At 53.6% G+C, this 17,649-nt stretch overlaps 1 protein-coding gene across 13 annotated transcripts in view; it reads left to right on the top strand.

The window, feature by feature from the left end:
- Arhgef10l (Rho guanine nucleotide exchange factor 10 like) overlaps positions 1-17,649 on the top strand; it is a 149,982-nt gene that overhangs the window by 17,696 nt on the left and 114,637 nt on the right. For 2 of the 13 annotated variants that reach the window (XM_031379279.1, XM_031379278.1), the window contains exon 2: positions 13,503-13,623. The exons of the other annotated variants lie outside the window; for them this stretch is intronic. The gene's annotated coding sequence lies outside the window, so the exon portion shown is untranslated. The remainder of the gene's footprint in view (positions 1-13,502; positions 13,624-17,649) is intronic. 13 annotated transcript variants of the gene reach the window in all.

The following is a 17,649-nucleotide window of genomic DNA, read 5'->3' as shown; positions in this document are numbered from 1 at the left end:
CTCTCTCTCTCTCTCTCTCTCTCTCTCTCTCTCTCTCTTTCTCTCTCTCTGTTCTGGACATCCCCCTCCCCCAGCTCTGTGTCATACTTTACCCATCCCTCCACTGACGTTCGGTGTTGTGGGGTCCCCCGATTGCATGAAGTCAGGTAACGCGGGGTGGCTTCTGTTCTGAGTCGGCCTCTCCCAAAAGGCGGGACAACCAGGCCTCCCGCAGGAGTGGGGTGTGGGAGGGGTCAGCGGCAGACCATGGGCATAGAGCCCTGGGTAAGAGGGATGAGCCCTGGGAGGACAGGTATGAGTCCAGTGGGTTCTATACATGGTGGCGATCAGCTTTCAGGGGGTGGTTTTTGAGAGGGAGCCAGGTGGGGGAGGGGCTGGATCTCTCTGTGTTCCCGAAGGTTAGAGTTGTGTGGACACAAGAACTGGAGGACCCCCCTCCCCATCTCAGCCCAAAGGTAGGAGATGGTACTGGGTGGATGATCTCATTTCTGAGGGGCTTCGGGTCTCAGTGTTTGCTTCAAAGGCCTTGGAGTCCCCACAGGGAAACCCCTGCCCAGCCTGCCCCAGGTCCCATCTGTTCCTCTTTGGTTGAGTGGGAGACAGCAGGTTGTGCCGGCTCATTAGTATAGACAGCCCTGCCCTGCAGCCAGAGCTGAACTGTCCATCTATCCACCTGTCCACACAGCATGGGCTTCCACCAAGGAGAGAGGAGGGCACAGCCTGAAGACCTCAGGCAAAGCTGAGGACCCCTTGTCTTTTATCAGGCTGCAAGCTTGCTCCTCCATCCGGGTTGTTTGCCTAAGGCAGGTATTTCCGCTTCCACTGTACGCCTCTGTTCCTCCCTTGCTTCATCTACAAACAGGTTCCATCCCTTCTCTAGTGTTCCTTTTGGGGTACCTTCTCCCCAGCCAGGCAGGCAGGCTTCCCTGTGTTCTTAGGATTCTCCTCCCGAGTAGAGAGAGGCTCCTTTACATCCGGAACGCTTTGGATGTACTAGCTATGTCTGTTCTTGGTCACCAATCTGCAACACTACCTGGCACATAGTAGGTGCTCAACTAATAGATGCCAGAAACTGGTGGTTCCTATGTTTTGCTTTTTAAACTTTTGACATTAGGAGGCTGAGGGGGTGGTTCAGTGGTAGAACACTAGTCTGGCATGTGCGAGGCCCTGGGCTTCCATCTCTTGTTCTACAACCAACCAACAGACACATAGGGGAAAGCCGCTGGGCTCCTGGGCTCCTGGGTACCAGGCTATGGGAAGAGGAAGGATCTCTGCACATGGTATCCGCCAGTTGGAGGGCTGGGCGAGGAGCTCCGAGCCCTGGAAGAAGGTACGGAGTCACAGGGCTATGTTGTTTTTAGATCAACTTGAAAAGACCAAGAGGGTGGTTCATAGACGGCTAATAACAGCTTAGGCTCATATTGTAGATCACAGTCAGCCACTATCTCTTGTTTGACAACAACCCCGGTAATTAGGCAGGGAAGACAATCTGTTTAACAGATGAGGAAACTGAGCAGCCTCAGGGAAGTGACCGCCTGAGGCTGTCAGTGGAGGAGCCCGGGAACCGCTGGGGCTTCCCAACCCCTTCCCCCTGGCCTTTGTAAGCTGCCCTGCAGCACCTCTATGTTCTCTCCCTGCCCCATGCCAGCCACCGAGGCTCTGTCTGGCTGCAGAGAGGTTCAGAGGCCATGCACATTCAAACTCATAAACAGTCAGTGTTCTAGGGTTCTCTTGCCATCTCCCTAGACTCCCACAGGGCCAACTTCTTGTCTGGTGTCCCCAGAGAACATCCTAGTCTTTGCCTTGGTGCAGGGCTGCAGGTCCACTCTCCTTCAGGGCCCTGGACTGAGTGCGTTCCCAGGAATTGTCTGTCCTTATGGGTTTGTGCAGCGCTCTGGGCAGTGCTGGGCTGGAGTTAGCGTGTTTTGGCGCGTGAGAGCTGGTGACTGAGATTCAGGGGCTGATTGTTAAACAGCCATTATTCAATCATGAGGGAGGCTGGGGAGATGGCTCAGTGGGTAAAGCACTTGCTGCCCCTACCTAGGGAATCTGAGTTCAAATCCTCAGAACCCATGTGGGAGGTGGAGGGAGACAGGCAAGGTTTGGAGGCCAATTATATAGTATATAGTGCCACAAACAGTGAGGCTCTGTCTCAAAGTGTAGGATGAGGACTTGAAGTCGTCCTCTGACCTCCACATATGCTGTGGCATGTGCGTGCCTGCTTTCACACGTATGACCACACATACATCATACCTACACACAGAAACACACGCATACAAAAATTAAAACATTGCGAGTTAGGGCCAGTTGTGGTGATGCGTGCCTCAATCCCAACACTTCCAAGACTGATGCAGGTGGATCTCTGGGAGTCTGAGGCCAACTTTGTCTGTGAGGTGAGTTCAGGCCAGCCAGACCCTGTCTCCGAGGAGAAGGGGGAAGGGCTGGCATGAGGAGACTTGATTTATTGAGAGCAGCTTGACCAGGCACAGGGGGAATGAATGGCCCAGGCATCGAGAAGCAGAGCAAGGTGTCCAGGTGACAAGTCAGGGAGCTCATGGTGACATTCAGGGCGTCTCTGTGGCTGAAACTGCATGAGGGTGGTTTAGGCACTGGTAACCATGTCCCACCTGCACAGATTCTGGGACCATGTAAGGGAGGGGAGCTGGCTTGCTTTTGGTTGGTTTGTGACCTCTGGTTGGGATTCAGGAATGACAGCTTACTGAGTCTGGGCTGGGTCTTGGACTGTGGCTGCTGGGGTCGGCTCGTGCCAACACAGAACACACTGTTGAGTTCCAGAGATGTTCAAGCTGGTCCTTCAACACAGCCAGCATCGGGACATGGACACTATGGGTGACTATGGTGGAGCAATGTGCAGAGCACAGCACAGAGAAGGAATGGCCACGGGACAGGATCTGCAAAGGCTCAGATGCAGAAGCAACTGGGCTTCAGGGTGGCTCTGGCATCCAGGGAACTGGGGGTCTCCAGGTCTGTGACAGAGTGGGGACATAGCAGACCTTCCTCAGGTCTAGGATGTTTGGGGGGAGGTGTTCCTGGGCATCCATGAAGAAAGCCTGTCAGACCTCCTGCTGGATTTGCCTCGTTCCTTGGGCATGCCCACCGGGAGCCTAAGGTGAGCCCCTCTTTCCCAGTGCTTTTCAGTGAAAGTCCATCCCAGAAGCACCCGGCTTGGCATGTGTCCTTAATCCCAGCCATTAGCACACAAGACAGAGACAGTGTCTTCCTCCTCCCCTGCCTCTTTTTCCTCCTCCTCCTCACCTTCTTCTTCTTTCTCCCCTCTTCCTCCTCCCCCTCCTCCTCCTTTTTTCTTCCTCCCCTTCCTCCTCCCCCCTCTTCTCCATGCTCCTCCCCCTCCTCCTCCCTACCTTCCTCCTCATACCACACTTCTCTCTCTTCATTGTCTGGAAGTGGGTGGAGGGAGGGAGCTGTCAGAAGCTACTCTTTTATTTATTTATTTATTTATTTATTTATTTATTTATTTATTTATTTATTTCGAGACAGGGTTTCTCTGTGTAGCCCTGGCTATCCTGGAACTCACTCTGTAGACCAGGCTGGCTTTGAACTCAGAAATCCACCCGCCTCTGCCTCCCAAGTGCTGGGATTAAAGGTGTGCATCACCACTGCCCGGCTTAAATGTTAAGTTTTAAAAGTTGTGTTGGGGCTTCACGTGGGAGTAGTGAGAGCCGTGAAGAAGTTAACATCCCAGGTTAGCAAAGGATGATAAACTTGAAGTGACCAGATAAAGGAGAAAGCCATCAGTCCTGGGAAAGAGCTAGGAAAGGACAGTGAAGCGAGGCTACATCAGCTACTTTCCCTGCTGTTGTTAGGACACACTGGACAAAAGCGCCTGAGGAAGGAAGGGTGTGTTTGGGCTCACAGTTTGAAGGCGCACAGTCCATCATGGCAGTGCCTTCCACACTGAAGGCATTGTATCCACATTGTATCCACAGTCAGGAAGCCAAGGGATGATGCTGGTGCTCAGCTCAAGTTTACCCTTTTTCATGCTGTCTAGAACCTGAGCCCCTTAGATGGTGTCGCCCATAACCAGGGTGTGTCTTTTCTCCTCAGTCAGCTTCTCTGGAAACACCCTCGCAGGTGGACTAGAAATATGACCCCTAGGGTTCTCTGCAATCTGTTCAGTTGAGCATCAAGATTGCCCATCACAAGTGTTCAGTAGGCCTCCTATACAGACAACATCCCTCTGCTTCTTGTTTAAGGGAGAGAGAGATTTATGTCCCTGTCACAAAGGGAAATGTAGGCCCTGCTTTTAGACGGAAGGGACCAGGCAGAGAGCATGCCTGTCCGTCCTGCTTGCACAGAGCCTTTAGCTCAAAAGAATTCTTACATCAGAATGACATATTTTGAGGTAACATTCTTTTTACTTACGCTCTACGTGAATTTATTTCGTGCGTGCGTGCGTGCGTGTGTGTGTGTGTGTGTGTGTGTGTGTGTGTGTGTGTGTGTGTACGTGTGCGTTGATGCTTTTGTGGAGGTCAGTGACAAACTTGTGGTAGTCAAGTCTTTTCTTCTACTACTTGGGTCCTGGGGATTGAACTCAGGTTGTCAGGTTTGGTGACAAGTGCCTTTGTATACTAAGCTTTGATGATGGCCCACGGCAGATGGCATCGTAATGGCGGGAGTGTTTGCGGGAGAGGAAAGAAACTGGGAGAAACTGAGGTTTCACAGTCCCTTCCCAGGGCAGGCTATCAACAACCTCAGATATCCATTATATCTCACCTCCCAACCTTTGTGATCTGTTCAGAAGTAGCCTGTCTGCAGATAATTTATCTGAGACTCTTGTACTGAGTGGCCACGACTTGGAGGCATTTGCCTGGGTATCCAGGATTGAGGGCCAGACTCAGGGTAGGGAGGCTGTGGTTTCCAAGCCAGTGGAGAGGATAAATGGATGGAGACAGAGACAGCATGGGGGTTCAGAAAGTTTTGAGCCATACACTGGCACACATACTCTGTGCTCCACCTGCCTCAGTCCCTCAGTTGCCACAGGCACTTGAAGATTTTAGCAATCAGCTGGGCGAGGCTGTAGGCTCCTGGGGCCATAAGGAACCAGGGTATGGGTTCAGGCTGTGCCAGGGAGCTTGGATAAACGTGGGACCGGGGTCATGTGTCTGAGATAGAATCAGCTAGAATTGCAAACTAAGATTGCATGCAGGGGGCGGGTGAATGGAGGAAGGGATCAGATGACCTGTAAGTTTTTCTTTTATATACATGGTTGATGGTATTCTCAGTGAATGAGCCAGTTTGTGGGGGGTTGGGGGATGGCTAAGGGGGGAAACTGAGGATTTAGTTCGGAATGAGGTCACTCTTAGCTGCAAAGCTAAGTGGCATTGAAACCTGTGGAGACTTCAATGCCGTGTCTGAGCAGGTGGACCAGGGCCGCACGAGAGTCTGGGAGCCTGGTTTCGACCTGCAATTCTAGGGTGTGGGGCTGAGCTCAGTACTCTGGGAAGATCAGTTCTAAGTCAGAGGTGCAGGCATTATTATGGCTGTGTAGCAGAGAGAGGCTCCCACACTGTCCAGCTGTGAGAAGGGAGGGTGGCTCTCCGGCTCTCTGGCAGGCCGAGCTACTGTGCCCGTGACCCCCCATGACCTTCTGTCTTGCCAAGAGGATGCCAGAAGTGTGCAGTGGTTTTCAGCTGTCCGACGCCTGTTTAGTGAGCGCCTTCTGGATACAGGCCCAAGTGCAGAGCAGAGATTCTCAGTGGAGGAGGCGAAGGACACGATCGGTCTCTGGGGAGGCAGACAGGTCTCTCTACCTAACATGGGGAAAGGGAAGACACTGCCTGGAGAAGCAGGCAAGTGGCCGAGTTAGCTCAGATGAGAGAAGAGGAGGAGGAGGAAAGCAAGGGTATGCTGAGGAGCAAGGGCATGCTGAGGGAGGTCTCTGAACCTCTCATGGGAGTCCTCTGATTCACCTGGAAGGGCTTTGGGGCCGTTCAAGCGTTTGGGTCAGGGAATGGCACATTCAGAATTTCGTCCTGATGACCTGTTGGGTAGGGAGGGGCAGGAGACACAGGAAGCTCTTTGAAGCTGGTCCAAGCCCTCGATGACGAGCCCAGAGTCTGAACCTTGCTTGCTTCCTCAAGTTCCTCTGCTCAGTTCTTTTTTTATGAAGGAGGATTTCAGAGATTCAAGAAAGGTTAAGCAACCTGCCCAAGGTCACAGACCCAATGACCGTAGATGAAACAGATGCCTTCTCAGGGGCAGAGGCAGGAGGTTGAGTAACCTCAGGGAGGGGCTCACAGGACAGATCTTTAGGCCTTGAACTTTGTCTTTGTAGTCTCAGGGGCCTCTGGAGATGGTGAGCAGGGCGTGGGCCTTCCCGGAGCCACTTACTTGGTCGGATTGAAAGCTTTCTGGGCGTCAGTTTCTTGGAGTGTCCGGGAAAACCACATGGGTCAGGTCCAGGATTCGATTAGCCCAGGTCACATCAGGCCATGGAGGGAGGTGGCCCCACTGGGGAGCTGTGTTTCAGAGGTGGCAGGCCCACGCATCAGCATCATGCTGGGATGACAAGAGGTGTCAGGCAGGTCTCAGGGACCCGCCCACTCTGAGTACAGCCTCTGTGTGCAAGCCACGCCCCCTAGAGTCCTGAAGCAGAGAGATGTGAACATGGCCTACAGGACTAGAGTCCTAAACACGGGCACTGCGGCTCACCATGGGCACTGCGGCTCACCATGGGCACTGCGGCTCACCATGGGCACTGTGGCTCATCTGGTTTAGTTGTTTTGTATGTAAAGTGCATCTCCATTGTATAGATGAGACGGCCCACGGTGAGTACACATACACGGCAGGGTGTGAGCACTCCCGATCCCTCTCTTGACACCCTGAGGATGCCTGTCAGCCTTGGTTTGTCTGGGCATGTTGTCTACTGCTGGCATGTCACTAGGGTAGGATCTTGGTGGGTGGGGCTTTTGCCCACATAGGGACACCCAATCTCTCTTGTCCTCATTGGCTCACCAGGCTCTAGTACGGCAGGACTTTTCATAACCTTTACCATATGCATTATTCTTCCATGTTTTCCCCATTGCTCTTGAATGCTTCCATTCCCCAAGTGAGAACTAGCCTGTCACATAGATGTCGTATATGACTCTTTAGGACTGTTGACACCTATTGCCCGTGGAGTTTGGGGCCATCCCTATGAGCTGTGACAACTTACGATCAACAGACCCCCCTTCCCAGCTCCTATGTTTCTGTTCTCTGATTGTCGGCTATCACTTCCCTGAATGTGGGTCATGTGACTGCATCTTGGCTGGGATGGCCGGGGCAACCTGGCTCATGGTGGGGCAGGCATTTGGGCAAGGAGGGAGGACATGGGAGGGAGGACTCACTCAGCGATTCCTAGAAGGTTTGGGTGTTGCATCAGGGATTTTCTCTAAGTGGGCCAAGTGTCTGCAAAGGTGGCAGGTGTAAACAGATGGTCCTGAGCCCTGGAGAACCCATGAGCCAGAATTCTGACCTTAGTCTGTGTCAGATGGGGCCCTGGGCGGTGCTAAGAATGCCCATCTCTGAACCTCTTAGGGAAGAACTGGGGGGTTTACTAGGGTCAGAACCCAGGGTCTTGCCCGGTGCATCCCAGGCAAGTGCTCTACCACACAGGTCAGCCCCAAGCCAGAATCTGCATGGGAAGCCTCTTTGATGGGTCTGAGGGCTGCAGTCTAGGGACTGGCTTGGAAAAGGTTGCAAGATGCTCAGAGCTAGAAATGTTTGGCGGAGTGGCTGCCATGAGAGGGGGAGCCCTTTGAGGCCCTGCTCTGAGCTGCCCTTGCCTACAGCAGCCCCCCACAGCCTCCTGAGGCTCCTCTTGGCTGTGTGCCTGGTGCGCAGGTACCACACTGATAGGGAGGTGTCTGCATAGGAAGCAGATGCTTGAGTTCCCCGTGCCAGCAGACCTGGCTGGGCCTGGGTCTACAAAGCTCCTGGGTCTTTGGTTTATTCATTTGTGTTTCATTCAGGAAACATTTGTTTAGACCTATGAAGGATGGCCCCGAGAACATGATCGTCTCCAGTCATAACCTGCAGTGTTGGTGATAGACACAGGTGGTCATAGAGATGGCCGAAGCCGGGGTGGGCAAACAGGTGTCTGCAAGATGTCTGAGTCAGACTGAAAACTTGGAACTCAGCAGGGATTCCTGGGGATCTGGGCTCTGGTACATTCCAGGTTGGAGTAGAGCTCCAAAACACTTGTGATGAGTTCCTGCCATCCATTTGTTCCTCCATCTTCTCGACTATTCACCTGCCCTGCACCCATGCATCTGCTTATATATCCATCCATCCATGTATCTACCCATCCATCCATCCATGTATCTATCTACCCATCCATCCATTATTCATCCATTCATCCATCTACACATCCATCTATCTATCCATCATCTGCTCATCCATACGTCTACACATCCATCTATCTATCCATCCACCCATCTATCCACCCATCCAACATCTACCCACACATGCATTCATCTATCCATCCATCCATCCACCCACCCATTCATCATCTATCTATCCATCTATCCATCTACCCTTTAACCCACCCACTTATCCAAACACCCATCCATACATCCATATAGCCATACATCTACAATCTATCTATCCATCCACCCATCTATCCATCCATCCATCCATCATCTACCCACACATGCATTCATCTATCCATCCATCTACCCACCCATCCATCCATCTATCCACTCATCTATCCATCTATCCATCCACCCTTTAACCTACCCACTTATCCAAACACCCATCCATGTACTCACCTATCACCCGTATTCCACCATTTACCCTTCCATTCACCTACCCACACTCCCATCCATGCACTGATCCATCTACCCATCTACAACACACTATTCGACCCATCCATTCACGCATCCATCTAGCCACTCATTCACCTGTCTATCTACCATTCACACTCCCATCCACCCATCCACCCACCCACCCACCCATCCATCTATCCACACATCCACTATCTATCCTCCAGTCTACACATCCCACCCACCCACTGTCTGTCCACCCTTCATCCTCCATCCTCCCACCCACCCAGCTTTGGCCCCCCAGTGTGTGCTGGGGACCCTGAGGGACCTTGACAGACAGAGTGGAAACATAATCACTTCCCCCCGGGGGTCAGAAAACAAAGCCAATGGCTGAGGCTCTGAATTTCAGGTGCTCAGAAGGTCATGTGTCTGGCTATCCTTTCATCATCATGGGAAGCTTTTAGCTTCAGCTGGGGCTCAAGAGAGGTAGTAGGAGGGTCCCAGGCAGATGAGGTGGGGGACAGCCTTGGATTGGAAGGAGGGTCCTGCCTTTGGAGGTTGGGCAGTGGGCATCTCTTTCATTCCCAAGCTTAATCTATGTTTGTCTTCACCCTCCCACAAGGCTTGGTCCACAGGAGATGCCAACAAGTGGTGGGGGCAGCAGATGGGTCAGAACAGGGCCTCTGAGCGACACTGAGGAGCTAGGCTTTGTGGGACTGGGAGCTATGTGGAGACAGGGAATGGCACTGTTACATGCTATCCTGGCTACACAGACAAAACTGAGGGGTCCCAGCTGTCTCCCTTCCTCCTTGGCTCTTTCTTGGTGTTCTCATGCCTCAGGCACAGCGGGGGATGTGTAATGAGTGGCTCATGTAGAGGTGACGGCTGAGACCCTGAGCCTCTTCAGTTACTTCTGCCGTGGGTGTCATAGGCTAAGCGTCTCAGCCTCTCTTGGTCTCTACTTAGTTTCTCTATTTTGGGTAATAGCGGTTGTTGCAAGGACTAAGAGAGTCCAATCGATGCTCAGAGTATAGTTAGCACGGAGTGAGGGTCCAGGGGAAACGTCCTTTGCAGACAGCCTGGCCTCTGTGGTGGGTGTTAAAAGTTTCAATTGAGGGAAGACTAGATTCAAACCCCACCCCTCAGCAAGCTGGCTCAGTGCTCAAGCTCAGGTTTCCCATCTGTCTGGAGACAGACAACCCAAGATGGCCAGGAGCCTTAGTGTCTGACTCATTCCTTTGTGGCTTCTCCCACCGGCTGGTCCAAAACTCAGGTCCAAACAGGCAAAGTGAACTTTGGGTTAGGCGAGGGTCACGGGGTCACGCCATGGCTGGGGCGCTGGCCTGGCTACCTCATCTTCCACAGGCTCACACACTATCCCCCCTCTCCCTCATTTCCTGCTTGGCCCATGCTCTTAGGGTTGGGTGGGGCATGCCCGATACTCTGCAAGATCTGGGTCATCGCAGGTAAAGATTAACCCATATATCTGGCTTCCATCACAAACTTGTCTGGACTGGCTTGGGGGACTTAGCTGAATTGCAGGCTGGCCAGGGAGGAAAGGGTACTCATTCTGTACTAGGGAGTGTGTTCAGGCTCCAACCTTGTCCGGGACTGTTGCCAGAGGCTAGCTAACTCAGGGTCACACAGCAGTGGGCGTGGTCCTGTGGTCCTGGTTCCCCTGCAAAAATCCTGCTTGTGTCACTGAGACCTGGAGCATCCTTGCTGCCTGGCCTATCCCAGGATGCCATGAATGAGCGGTGCCTGAAGTTGGCCTCTGCCATACTGATGTGAGGTGGTGCCAGGCTTGCCTAGCACACCTTCGTGGTGGAACACCATGGGCTTTCCTGAGTCTGGGTTGGGACCTGGGAGTGACCCCCCACACTCCCAAACTAGCCAGCCAGGCATCTCTGGCAGGTCACTCATTGGGTACCGCAAGAACCCAGGTTGAGTCATATTTATGAGAGGATGCATGCACACAGCCAGCCTGCAGCTTGGGTCTCTGGAACCTGAGGGATCCTCTGAGAGGCGGGAACAGAGCACCGTGTCCAAGACGGTGTGAAGACAGAGTGATGAGTGTTGATACGAGCAGCTGCTTGTGGTGTGTGTGTGTGTGTGTGTGTGTGTGTGTGTGTGTGTGTGTGTTCAGCTTTACCCAGGTTCTCATTGGTCATTCCTTATGGCTGAGAGCCACCCTGGGCCTGAGATATGTAAGTCTACTTCCCCATGGTATTGGCTGCTGTAGACAGGTCAGATAGGGTTCAGTCCACTCAAGGGCCTTGGAGGGGAGACGAGCTGGACTCAGGAGGGAAACGATGGCTTTGTCTGCTCACGGTCTTGCAGTCAGAGGTGGCCACCTCACTCCCATCTCAGAGGGGTCATGTTAGAACTCCAAGATCACCAATATCATGTCATAGCTGCCGGGCATTGGTGGCCAAGGCACATGACCCAACCTGAGACCTAACTGGTCCCAAAGTGGCTTGGGGGTGGCTTGGGTTTCCTGGCTTTCTGGCATAACTCGGAGCCAGCTCTGCATGGCATATTCTCAGGCACACGAGTCACAAGGCTAGCCTTTCTCTGCAGACTGGTCTTCATTTCACTTTCTGCAATTTTCCCCCTAATATGGTCTCTTGTGGTTTCCACTTTCCCCTGCTGGATGCCTTGTCCCGAAAACCCGGCAGGAGGCGTCCCCTGGAAGACGCTTGCCTGCCCATGTATGGGCCTATGGAGGACTGTCCCAGGACAGCCAGGTGGAGGCAGTGGGGCCACATAGCTCAGGGCAGTGCTTTGAGGCTGAGCATCTTGAGCAATGGCTTTCCCAGAGAGGATGCTGCAGGCTAGGTGTGGTTCATCCCAATGCTTCCCCTGGCATAGCCAGCATCCGAGAGGAGTCTGCTGCATTAATGACAGGGCCAGGGTCGCCTGGGCGACACCCTCTGGGGTTGGGATGGGTACAGGAAGGGAGGCAGCCAGACACACACAGGGAGAGATGGGAGGGCTGAATCTGCTTTGCCAGGGAGACGGCAGACCTGGGGAAGGAAGGACAGATGTGAGCAGGATGTAATCTGTGCAGGAGCCATGCACCTTGCTCTCAGACGCCCCCAAGGAGGAAGTGGGGCTGCTGAGGTGGGAGGGAGACACCCACCCCTCTCCCAGAGATTGTGAGCTTTCTGCCAAAGGAGCAATTGCACTGTGCATGGTAGTGTTGAGAGCCACTTTGGAGACCTACGCATGCCAGGCACAAGGCTGGGCTCTGTAAGCTCTCTTGAGCTAGGGCCCTTTTCTTTTCCCCACACAGTTATTATATCCTTGGTAACGTCACGGAGGCCTCACCGTGGGGTCTTAACGACTGTGGGCTGAGGGAGTGAAGTGCTGATATACCCACAAGGCGAACCGAGCCTTGGGGAAGCTGAGCCCAACAGCGCTTCAGACAGCAGACAGTGGTTCTCAACCTTCCTAGTGCTGCGACCCTTTCATACAGTTCCTCATGCTGTGGTGATTTTTTTAATTATAAGATTATTTTTGTTGCTGCCTCATAACCGTAACTTTGTTACTGTTATGAATCGTAATGTAAATATCTGATCGTGCAGGGTGGTCTTAGGCAACCCCCGTGAAAGGATGTTCGCCCACAGAGGGGTCACAACACATAGGTTAAGACAACAGGCCTAGGGAGATAGATTGGGTTTAGCACTCTACCTGAGTCTCTGTTCTGTGCGTCAACCCACTCTGCCAGGCTCCTTAAGGGAGGAGTCCCCGTACTGCTGGCTGGGGGCTTCTGAAGGCTGGCTGAAGTTCCTGTCATTAGCCTACTATGACTCTGAGATCCTGCCACATCTCGGTGTTCTTCAGTCAAGCCAGGGCAGGGCACATTGCAGGCCAGCACTCTGGGGTCTGTTGCCTCCCGTGGATCTGCCGCCACTTTACCCAGGCAGTGGCAGATCGACCTGGTTGAACTCCTGGTGTCCTCAGAAGTGCGTGTGCCCAATCCCTCACCAGAATTCCATCAAGACTTCTGTATTTCCATAGAGCTGTTTCCAGGAACCCAGGGCTGGGATCCTGCATCTGTCAGCTTTCTGTTAATGTAGCAGAATGCTCGATGCGTGTGCAAAGGCATCTTGGGATTGATTTTGGTGCCTGCTTCTCTGTGGGTGACACTGGGCAACCCACAGAACCGTGTTCTTGGTGCTGTGCCCCGGCAAGGACCTGGACTCCAGGTGATATGCTTATCCCAAGTGAGGAGCAGGACAGTTGGACAGAGTGGCCGGAGCAAAGACAGTTCGGGGACACTGAGGAGAAATTGGACAGAGTGGCTGGAGCAAAGACAGTTCGGGGACACTGACTCCCGTGGCAGGCCACTGTTCCAGCACAGCTGTCCCGCTACAACTGTACAGCAAGGCCCAAGTGGCACAAGTGACACCGAGGCTGGACAAGCGTCTGTTGGGAGGCCGTCCTGTGCACCATGGAGTATTCGGCCTCCACTCCCCTGGTGCCAGAATCACCCCCTCCTCCACCCACTTGTGACTTCAGCTCCCCTCCTTCCTCATGAGATCCAGCGGCTTACCAGGCACTGCAGCGTGTGTTCACAAGCTCGGTGCTTGGAAGGCCCAGGCAGAAGGGTTGGGGCAGGATTGTTGTGAGTTTGAGCCCAGCTAGGGCTACCTAGCCAGAGCAGGTCTGAACCTCTCTACTCTCAAATTAAAAAGCACTGCTTTGGATGCGCAGGAAACCCACAGACGTGTGAGCTGAGGGGAAGGGACACATTGGAACCCAGAGGTGACCCTCTTACCCCCAGGGGGAGCCAAGGAGCCAGAGGGGTCCCAGCTTTCCAGATCCTCTTCTTCAGGTAGGTACCTGTGAGGTGAAGGGGCCCCAGGAAGCCAGGGCTGCTGTGTTGGTTTAGGTGTCACAGGGTCAGCTGGAGTTCTGCCTGGGTCTTCACGTCCTCTTGATGGATGCAGTGGGCCATCAGCTGTGATCTGGAGAACCAGGGAGGAGCCTTGGATCTGGAGAGTTGAGTTGGAATGGGGGCGGGGCGGTCTGCTGGAGCCTTAGTAAGTAAGCTCTAGAATGCTTCCCAACCTTATGGCTCCTGTGAGCACAGGGCCAAGGTTGTGTCACATGACAGCATCTTCCCGGATGCCATGCCTGGGTCATAGGAGCCATCATCATCATCATCACTATCATCATCACCATCACCACCACCACCACCACCACCACCACCACCACCACCACCACCATCATCATTTTGCTTTGACTTCTTTTTTTTTGTTTGTTTGTTTTGAGACAGAGTTTCTCTGTATAGCCCTGGCTATCCTGGAACTCATTCTGTAGACCAGGCTGGCCTCGAACTCAGAAATCCACCTGCCTCTGCCTCCCAAGTGCTGGGATTAAAGGCATGCGCCACCACCGCCCGGCTTTGCTTTGACTTCTAAGACAGGGTCTCATGTAGTCCAGGCTGGTCCCTTACTCACTCTGTAGCTGAGGATGACCTTGAATGCCTGATCATATTGTTTCCCAAGTGCTGGGATTACAGGCATGGGCCACCATGTGTGGCTATTCTGTAGTCTTTGGCACATGATCAGGTGGCAGCTGGCGGGCTTTCCTGCCACTCTGCTCCTCCCTTGAGTAGATGGAGGTGCACATGGGAGATGAGACCACTGACCTCCATTGCTAGGTCTGAGCCTTTGACTTGGAAGATGGCGTCCTTGGCGTCCCTCATGAGAGCTACCGGCCATGGGGCAAACTTGGATGCACCTGTACTGTACTATGAAGTCTTGGTGGGCAGCATCCATGTGGTGATCTGGGCACCACCCCTATTCCAACATCTTTTAGTTTAAATTGTTCTGGGTGCTGGCAGCATATGGGGAGGGAGCTGCCCATCTCATCTGCCCAGGCCACAGGTCTCTGGCAGGCTACTCAGGCATTGTGTTCATCTGTGAGTGGGTCTGCGGACCAAAGGGACTTTGCTGGCCCAAACTTTAGCAAACTTTGCTGGCTGTATGTATGTATGCATGTATGTATAATTTTTTTGTGTGTGTACCAACACACACGTGCACATGTATATGCCTGCGTGCTACATGTAGAATGTCCCTGGGATTGAACCCAGGGTGTCAGCCTTGGTGGCAAGCTCCTTTACCTGCTGAGCCATTTTGCCAGCCTAAACAAGTTATTTTTCAGGCCTAAGAAGAAAGTGGAGGCTTGGGTCCCTGTGTTTGTGGCTCTCGCTGGAGATGGGTTCTGGGCTTGTGCCTCTGCAGGTGGCTCAGTGCAGCCCATCTGAGCTCAAGGGCTGGAGGTCCTCTCCCTGTCACCCCATGACCGTGGTCGTTGCTGTATTTTACATAATGGAAGAAACATCACCTAGATATCAACTTCTGCCTCTCCCGTTGAGCCTCCGCCCCCTGTCCTGGAGTCACAGCTGTAGACAGGACAGGAGGCATGGGGAGGCAATGGAGAGCTAAGGCTTAGCTCACCATTGGGCTAAGCTAGTGGCTATCCCAGAATGCATCAGCTGTCTCTCATTCTCCACACTGTAGGGAGGCCTGCCCAACACAGGCCCTTCGCTATCCCGGGAAGGACAATGAGGGGCTGGGAGGAGCAGTCTAGTCTGGGAACGATGTGATCATTTATTCATTCTGTAAGTAGTATTCAGCACCTACTGTGCCCAGGCTCCCGCCAAGGCATTTTATAGGAATGGCTACTTTATGGGTGTATCGATTTGTTTGCAGTGCCAGCGCCTCTTGCAGCTCATTTAACTCTTCCTGTGCCCTGTGTGCTGAGGGCTCTCAGTGGAAGAGGAAGCCAGGATCAGATAAAGGAACTAGTGTGCTCCAGGGCTCTGCCCTGTTCACGGGACCACATGGAACATACACATATGGTGGCAGAACTCATTCTTAAGATGGTGGCCAGAGTCTGACAGCGGCACACAGGGCGTTGCAAGGTTATGCGATAGGACAGAGGTGGCTTCAGAGCAGGAGGGACCCAGGGGTAGTGGTTTCCTTTCTCTACTGTGAAAGCGGGACACAGGCAGGGTGGGCGACAGCTTAGGGCTCTGTGATTTCAACATAGTGGGGAGGAAAGCTGGGGTGGGAGAACAGGGAGCACCAACTGGGATGTGGGAGGACAGGGAGCACCAAATGGGATGTGAGAGGGCAGGGAGCACCAACTGGGATGTGGGAGGACAGGGAGCACCAAATGGGATGTGAGAGGGCAGGGAGCACTAACTGGGATGTGGGAGAGCAGGGAGCACCTTCTGGGATATGGGAGAGCAGGGAGCACCAACTGGGATGTGGGAGAGCAGGGAGCACCAAATGGGATGTGGGAGGGCAGGGAGCACCTTCTGGGATATGGGAGGGCAGGGAGCACCTACTGAGATGTGGGAGAGCAGGGAGCATCTTCTGGGATATGTGAGAGCAGGGAGCACCTACTGGGATGTGGAAGAGCAGGGAGCACCTTCTGGGATATGGGAGAGCAGGGAGCACCTTCTGGGATATGGGAGAGCAGGGAGCACCTACTGGGATGTGGGAGAGCAGGGAGTACCAAATGGGATTTGGGAGAGAGCAGGGAGCACCAACAGGGATGTGGGCAGCCCCATGGTCCCTAGGAGTCTCTTGAGGCATGCCTCAGATAGCCATCTCTAGTCCGTTTTGTCAGCTGATTATGAGAGTAGGAGTTTGGGGGAGGCTCTCTGCCTGGGTCAAGGTCATGGACCTGCTTCTATTCAAAGACAAAGGGGGTTCAGGACTCATCCTTGCCTCTTTCTGTCCCTGACACCTCCATCCCACCATCCCCTGGCCTCTCCCACACCACGGGTAGACAGACAGCATCTTATCTTGGAAGCAAGTGTAAGAGAAGCTAACAAAAGTGTTGGCCTGATCCTGGGGCATCTTGTCAGCTCTGTGGACTTTGGACATTGGGAACAGCCAGCCTTGGGGCTTAGCTGTGGACTTTGATAAACCTGACACTGGATGGCTCTGAGCCTCAGTTTCCTCTGTGGAGTGGTGGTGCCAGGCAGAGTCTGGCTTGGGACAGGGTCAGAGTGTACGAGCCTCCCCCTCCTTCCAGAGGTGCTGAGAGCAGCTGCAACCCACTCCGAGCTCTCCAGGAAGGACAGCGCTCCCACACAGGGCGCAGCTTTACCTCTTCAAGAGTCCAATCAGGGCTCTCCTGGGCTAGGTGGCCCCAGGCCCTCTGAGTGCCTTGGGCTTGACCTTCTGTTGATCTGGAGGTGGCAGACTCTGTTGCCTAGCTTGCCCTGCCATGGATGGGTGAGCCAAGCTGTTTTTAGATGAGTTTTACAGACAGGCTTTCCTGCTGAGCGCTCCCTGAGGTCAGAGAGGAGGGAGGAGGAGTCCGGGACAGACTTAGAGCAGGGGCCTGAAGCTGTAGATAGAGTCTTGTGGCTTTCAGAGGGCCTTCCACTCTCCATGTCCAGCCTCATCTCTTCCCTGGAAAGCTGAGTGAGTGGCCCAGTTCTCACTTGCCTGCCCGTTCCTGCTGCCCACAGAGCCGATGGCGGCCACCATAGCGTTCCAGGGTCCTGGCCTCTTCACTGGGCCACATGCTTCTGACTCACCCAAGGAAGAATGTGGTGTTTTGGGAGAAGTTTTTAAAAATAGCCCAAGTCCTTCTCTGCCCTGCCCCACCCCTTTCTCCTGATCATTCCCTGGAGAGGGCCTCAGATCTCTTTCCACACTGTTTTTTGGGGTGCCTAGCCTCTTGCACATCCCAGAGCATGGTGAGGGCATCAGGTGGGTTCTCTCACATGAAGTGTGTGGGTGAAAGACTCAGGCAAGAGGGGGAAGCCTATTCTAAGAGTGGGCGCCTAGTGCTTGCCTTCTCCCTCAGGAAGCTGCTCCCTCCCTCCCTC

Source organism: Mastomys coucha, unplaced genomic scaffold, assembly GCF_008632895.1.
Source record: "Mastomys coucha isolate ucsf_1 unplaced genomic scaffold, UCSF_Mcou_1 pScaffold18, whole genome shotgun sequence".
NCBI classification, from domain to species: domain Eukaryota; kingdom Metazoa; phylum Chordata; class Mammalia; order Rodentia; family Muridae; genus Mastomys; species Mastomys coucha.
Note: the sequence above shows the minus strand (reverse complement) of the source record. Positions and strands in the feature narration are given on the sequence as shown.